Source organism: Girardinichthys multiradiatus, chromosome 18 (genome assembly GCF_021462225.1).
Source record: "Girardinichthys multiradiatus isolate DD_20200921_A chromosome 18, DD_fGirMul_XY1, whole genome shotgun sequence".
NCBI classification, from domain to species: Eukaryota; Metazoa; Chordata; class Actinopteri; order Cyprinodontiformes; family Goodeidae; genus Girardinichthys; species Girardinichthys multiradiatus.
The window spans coordinates 11,382,873-11,390,620 of record NC_061810.1 but is presented as its reverse complement, the minus strand read 5'-3'; positions in this window follow the sequence as shown (position 1 = coordinate 11,390,620).

The window sequence follows — 7,748 nt, the reverse complement described above, 5'->3', positions numbered from 1 at the left end:
AATCAAGGAAGGGGTTAAGAAAATCAAAGAAGGCAGCTTGGAGACTAAGTTGGCAAGAGTCCTTTTCAATTATCGGCTGACTCCTCAGACCGTGACTGGAATCGCACCTGCAGAGCTCCTTATGAGCAGAAAATGTCACACTGTGCTGGATCAGGTGTGTCCATCATTGATGAATAAAGTTGGATTAAACCAAGCCAGACAAAAAAGCTGTCATGAAATAAACCCCTAAAATAGGAGTCTCACAGAATCTGATGCAGTGTATGTCAGGGGATATTCAGGCCGCAAGTGGATCCCGGCTACACTCATCGAGAAAACCGGTCCAGTGTCTTGGAGAGCGAGAACCCTGGAGGATCAGCTGGTGAGATGCCATCAAGACCAAATCCGTCCACGTTATGACCAGAGACTGACTCAACAAGCACAACAAGAGGTTTTCCCTGGAGATGATGGACCTCAGCAGCGGGTTGAGGGGACTGAGGAACATGAATGCTTGGAGCAGATTGCTGGGACTACACGTTATCCAGTCCGAGTTAGGAAGGCAGCCGCATACCTTAAAGATTACATTCTCCCAGGGGCAGAATAATCCCCTTGTGGTTCCTCGAGGAGAGGGCAGTCTACCCTGACCTCGTAGATTAGAAATATGTTGTTGCATAGGTTCATTATTATATATATGTATTAAATATATATATATATCAAGCTGTACCTTTGTTATTGACCATGGGTGAAGGGAAAGTTATAAGTTGAATGTTTTATGTTAAGTTTCTGTAAACTCATAGCCTGGCATCAATGCGGACAGCAATATGGACTAGCTAGGGGTCCTAAACGGTTTGGGGAAATATAGCAACACTGCAGGCATGAACAGTGTGTATAAACCTGATGGTGTTCAGTGTAAATAAAGGAATTCCAGTTGAGCTTGGAGCAGCAATTCTTTTGTTAGATCTCAAACTTTACTTTATTACAACAATAATATTAAAGACCACAATGGCCGGAGCGGGTCAAACCAAAATATATTATTTCTATTTACAAATCATAAACCATGTTTGAAGGGTGAAAGAAAAGAAAAAAAAAGGACACATCAGCTTTCGGAATTACACGTAGGCGGGGCGCTGTGTGTAATAACATCCTAAACTAACTGATCACACATAAAATCAGCTGTTCAGACACAAAATCATTTAATCTAAAACACATGAAACATTAATACCAGGAATCAGCGTGATTGGTTTTGGAAATGTATTGACGGCCCTAAAGCGAACCAGCTTCTGCAGGAGGGAGCGGGCTGAGAGCAGCTGCCCGTTATCCGATTGCCTATATTGGATAAAACAGGAGGAAGTATCCGCGGAATCCGTGGAGCATGAATATCCAACCAAAAACTAACTTCACCGAGTCAAAAGGCCGTGGTTTTGCACTTCAAAGTCTTGTCCTTGTCATGCTGAGGCAAAAACTTCCACATAAAACCCAAAAATGTAACTTCCTCAGGCAAACTTTGCATCTCTCCTCTCTGCTTCTCCTGCTCCATCCCCTTCACACCAAGACATGGAGGCCCACCTAAACTAACAGGTCGAGCATGGAGATAATTAATCAGAGAAGCAGTCAATATATCTATGGTGACTCTAAAGGAGCTGCAGCAACAAGAAAAAAAGAAATCTCTAAAAAATCCGTTTGCTACAATCCATTTATGAGGCACATAAAACAAAGACCCAATTTTTGGGCCAAAGGGTATGTGTAGTAAAAAACTGCTACACATCATGCTGAGCAAACCATCCCCTCCACGAAACATGATAGTGGCAGCATCATTTTGTGGGAATTATTTCTTTTCACAGGGATCTGGAAGCTTGTCAGAGTTGATGAGATTGTGGGTGGCGGTAAATAAAGAACAATCATGAAATTAAACCTGTTAGAAGCTGCAATAGGCTTAAGACTGGGGCTGAGGTCCACACTCCAACAGGACGACTCTAAACATTCAGCCAGGGCTATAATGAAATGGTTTAGATTAAATGTCGAAGTTTAGACATAAATCTATTTGAAAACTTGGAGCAAAACTTGCAAGAGCACTCATCTTCATATCAGGATATCATAATAATGGCAAAGCCTCTTCCGCAGACGATGTTACATACTGACAGCAACTGTATAACAAGACAGACTTTAGTTAGACAATTAATATCGTGCTATTTTTACATCCTGAGAGCAGGAACAAGAATGAAACCTAGAACTATAAATCTATAATGTCCAACATCAAATAGTGGCTGTAAAGGTCACGGTTATTCCAGCTCCCTCAGATGACTCACTCACATCCCTCTCTGTCAATCAGCACACATCCTGTTTGTGGCGAAAGGAGTTAAAGACCCTCAGGAGGACCATTACTCCCACAGTGAGGCTGACAACATTCAACATCATTCTGTTGATTGTACAGCATAGCTTGAAGTTTACAACTAAAAAGCGTTGCTTGCTCCTTAGGGTTAGTTGTGGGGGATGACACCTTAATTATATAGGAAAGAGTAAACTCATACACATTTATGAATATATCTGTAGTCTTCAGGGTAAATGGGAATATTTCCCTTGATCAGTTTTGAATGTCTGTTTTAAAATCTTAGTGAGCTTTAGCAGTCAAACTTTGCACAGGTTGGTGTCTGAATTGTAAAGGGAAAAGTTTCTTTTAACAATCAACATCTTGTGGTGACTGAATTTCTACCTGAAGGAAATAGTCTGGGATGAAAATCTGACACCAATTACACTAACAAATAAATGTTGGACTGCGGCAGTGTGCAATAATGTTTCTAGCCCTGATTTTAGTCATTGTTTCCAGAACTGAGACAACCTGAGAAAGAGTTCATAATCCACAGCACCATGAACATCAGTCTTTCATAATGTGGAAATGTTTAACTTTACACATTTTTTATTAATAATTTCCTTACTAATGAGCAACTGAAAATATCCTCCAAACTCTAATGCACCATTAGATCAAAAACCTGACACGGCTTTTGATCTATCTTCCTTCCCTACCCTAATGGTGAATAGTTTATCTCTCAGATTTTCTTGCTAATGTTATTGATCTGTTGATATTAAATCTAATTAGCTGCAGAAAGAACACTGACTTGAAAATTTATTTATATAGCATTATATAACCACTATAGCATTACAGAGATTGTAAAGCATTTCAGAACCTCTAATTTGTTTTATTTTTACATGAAGTTAAACAAAAAAATATTTCAAAAGGAAAAAAAAATTATTGAATATGTTTAAAAACTTTGTCCAGGGTGTACCCCGCCTCTCGCCCATAGACTGCTAGAGATAGGCACCAGCTTCCCCGCGACCCACTATGGAATAAGCGGTAGAAAATGACTGACTGACATTTCATGTTCATCCCTCATATTGCTAAAAGTAATAGGTAAGTACATTTTTCACAGATTAAAACTGATTTTAGTCATGTTTACAGTTTACTGCTTTAATATGTTGAGCTAAATTCAATAAATAAACAATAATTTTGAATTTATTTCAAAGAAACCATGCATGCCATCATTAAACAAAGTAGTTGTATGCGGCTTGATTAGATTATATGATTATTAGGATATTGATTTTATTATTACATGATATTGTCTGGTCTCAAGCTGCTTATTTTATGTTTGTCAGTTTTCCTGTTGTTTTCTGTGCTCAGATATTCTGTTGGGTCTGCTTCAGGTTCTGTAGACCTCAGTTAGCTTATTGAATGTTACAGTTTACAGCTTATTTGAAAGATTCTTCTCTCTAATTAAAAATCATAGCAAAAGATGAAAGACAAGAAGAATTAATGAACTGTGAGAGGGATTAGCAAAGATTCCATCCTCCATCACTAATTGTGTGTTTCTGTGACATACAAAATTACTTAAAAACACTGTAAAAAATGAAAGAATTCCTACCTTGTGCATTTGATGATATGGTTTCTCATTTCATTTAAAAGGAATGTTCAATTCAATTCAGTTTATTTATATAGCGCCAATTCACAACACATGTCGTCTCAAGGCACTTCACAACAGTCAGGTACATACATTCCAATTAATCCTAATCATTGAACAGTGCAGTCAGATTCAGTTATTTATTCAAATTGGATAAAAAGTTTTTCTATCTAAGGAAACCCAGCAGATTGCATCCAGTCAGAGACTTGTAGCATTCACTCCTCCTGGATGAGCATGTAGCGACAGTGGACAGTCACTGGCGTTGACTTTGCAGCAATTCCTCATACTGAGCATGCATGTAGCGACAGTGGAGAGGAAAAACTCCCTTTTAACAGGAAGAAACCTCCAGCAGAACCAGGCTCAGTGTGAGCGGCCATCTGCCACGACCAACTGGGGGTTTGAGAGAACAGAGCAGAGACACAAAGAGAACAAAGAAGCACTGATCCACGAGTACTTTCTATGGGAAGGAAAAGTAAATGTTAATGGATGTAGCTCCTTTAGTCGTTTCATCTAGAAAGAAAGAACAGATAAACTCTGAGCCAGTTTTCAAGGTTAGAGTCTGAAAGAGAGCACATATAATTAGATAGAGTTAAAGCTGTTGGAATAATTGTATATAGTTTTTATCTTTTATCTTATATTTTCTCCTATTCTTTAATTTGACTATTTGATTTTATAACCTTTCATGATGTTTGTGTGAGTAAGGATGTGTGAGTTGTCTGCAGGCAAAGATCATAAATGGAGCTGAGAAGGAAGCAGTCCGCAGTTGAGGAGGTCATAAAGATGAAGGCTGATTGCGCTGAACAGAAGATGCACTGATCCTAAGATGGGGAGACTGTGGAAGTGTGTTGTTAAAAAATAATGGTGTTTATGACCTGTTTACGATGCAGCTGTTTTTCCCATCCTTAGAGAGCAACATTCTTTGTAACTAGGGACCCCCGAAAGAAAATAAAAAGAGAGGTGTGGACAGATGTTTTTCAGAGTGGTAGGAGATTTGTAACTGAAGCACATCTCTGTCCGTTCTCCTCGCTGCGAGTGAAATAACTAATTCTTTGTCTTTCTCTTCTTTTTGTGATGTTATAAGTATTTTAGGTTGTTTGAACCTGACATTAATTTGGTCCTTCGGAGCCGGATTCCAACTACGCCTGAGGATTCCAGCGGGTTGGTAGATTCCAGCAAAAGACCGTGCGCATTGCAGTCTTCAACAGGAAGACTCACAGACCCTTTCCGGGACTGGATCTCGGCCCGCCCGCTGGGGTCTGACGGCTGACTGAACTCCGAGAGAGAGGGGAAGACAAATTGGTGAGTTGAGTTTGGACTTTAAAAGTGTGACGAATGACTGGGGGTCATTGCGTGAAATAAAATCTTGTGAATCCTAGGCCCTAACAGGTAAAGGTAGGATGGCGGAGTCCTGAAAAAGTATTAAGAAGTAATACTGAAATTCCGTGATTTCAGGACGGCGGAGTCCGCGTTTAAGTATTTTAAACAAAAATACTACGAAAATTCCGCGTTTAAAAAGTGTGAATGTGAGAAATGAATGGAGGATTTAAACCACTAGGTTTTGCCTCATACCAAAGCAGTAGGATTGTAAGTGACTAACTTTTGTGGATGCAAAGGCAAGAATTCTCCACTCGAAAGAGTTGAAGTGAGAATTACCACAAACGGAGATTTTTCTGTCACCCTACTGAGCAGAATAATCCAGCATTTAGAATACCCTAGGTATTTATATGCTGGACCAAATTTAAATAAAAAAAAATAATGGGAAAATAAACTAAAAATGAATAACAATGCAAAGATTGGAAATTTATAGAAGCACAGGATCAAATTTAAAATATTAAAATTAAAATATTGAGATAAATGGATAACCACACATCATTATGATGGTCGTTTAAACTCTAAACAAATTGTTAATCTATAGGATGCAATAATTAAAAGTACAATAAAAGTACATGTGATTTAAGAAAAATGGACAAAGAAGGTTATGATGATGTAGATTATTGGGTAAAAGTAACTAAAAAGAAAGAGATGTGATGCAGGAGATAAGAATGGACGTTTTTGTGGAAAGCAGAAAAGGTCAGAGGGCTAAGAAGTAATTTTTGATGGACTTGCAAAGTAGAACAGCAGGACAAAAGAAAGGGAGTAAAAAGAGTAGGTGGAAAGTTTTTGTTTTGTACCAAAGATCTGATGAGGTTTGACAGGATTGGATGGGCTAAAATGAGTCCCTTTGGTGAATAAATCCATCCCCACCATGGCTGTACCTCATGTATGTTTTATTTGTGTTTATTTTTTTTATTATAGTTTTTAGACGCTGAAGGCTGTTGATACAGCGTGTCACGGAGGTTCATGGCATGACACGGTTTTTCTCTGTGTAACCTTAGAAAATATTTTATTCTTTTTAACAGCAGAACAAACAGTGAGGGCATTAATCGATAGGCTTACAGTTAGGTACAGGCGCAGAGCTGACTACGCAGAAATAGCCAGAGTGAAACAAAAAGAGGAAGAACCCTTTGAAGAATATAGGATTAGACTGACAAAAGTGTTTAAAATACATAGTGGTCTACAAGAAGATGAAGACAAGCAAGGAGCTTATCGACAGCAGTTAAAAAATGCACTACATGCTGGTTCCAGGGATGCAATTAATACCTGGGTAAGGAGACATTTTATAGGGTTCCCCACAGCAAATCTAGAAGACTATGTTAATCATGCCCTCCATGCAGAAAAAGTAATGAAGGATTAAAAAAAAAAAAAAAGATAGCCAACACCTTTTTTCAGCAAGAAGAAGAAGAACAGATTTATTATCAAAACAACAGAGGAAGAGGAAGATTTAAAGGCAGAGGACAAAACCGCAGGGGTCAGAGAGGAAGAGTGAGCAGAGGAAATTACAGACAATACACTTCAGGGTGTTGGTGTTGTGGAATAGAAGGACATCTGGCCAGAGACTGTCCTGAGAGGAAAAATAATGATTCAGCATGACTAGGACAGAAAATAAGTGAAATTGTTCCTAGTACCTCAGACACAGATGAAAACAAAAACCCAAAAACACAGGGGCAGGATGTCCTCCTAAATTTCTAGGACCTTCTCTCCCTAGATAGCATAAAACCTGAAGTTACCTTACTGTTGAATGGAAAATCAATTACTTTTCTTTGTGATACCAGAGCATGCAGGACCACCTGTAGAGAAACAATCCCAAATTCCAGACTTAGTGATCAGCAAATAACAGTAAGGTCAGCTAGTGGGAAATTGACACGAGTCTGTGAGTCTGAACCAGTTTGGATAAGAGATCCCAATGGACAGTCATGCCAGCTATCTATTCTAATGTTCCCTGAGTGTCCGGTGAATCTATTGGGACGAGATGGATTACTACATCTGGGGTTAGCATTAATTCCAACCTCAGAAGGATATATTGTAGTAAAGAGAAAAGCAGAACTCAGCCAAGGAGATTTTTTTGTGTTGAAAGGAGTAGGAGCACCTTATTGCTATTATTCACTGGATGTTCCGAACAAACCACCCCTAGACATAGGGACAGCTTTATTAGCAGAAGGAAGAAATGTCATTACTCGAACTGATCTGGCTTTATGTTTAGAGTCGCTGTCCTGCTGGAAGGTGATCCTTCACCCCAGTCTCAAGTCTTCTGCAGACTCCAACAGGTTTTTTTTCCAATACTGCCTTGTATTTGGTTCCATCCATCTTCCCATCAACTCTGACCACCTTCCCTGTCCCTGCTGAAGGGAAGCACTCCCAGAGCATGATCCTGCCTCCACCATATTTGAAAATGGGAATGGTGTGTTCAGAGTGATGTGCAGTGTTATTTCTCTGCCACACATA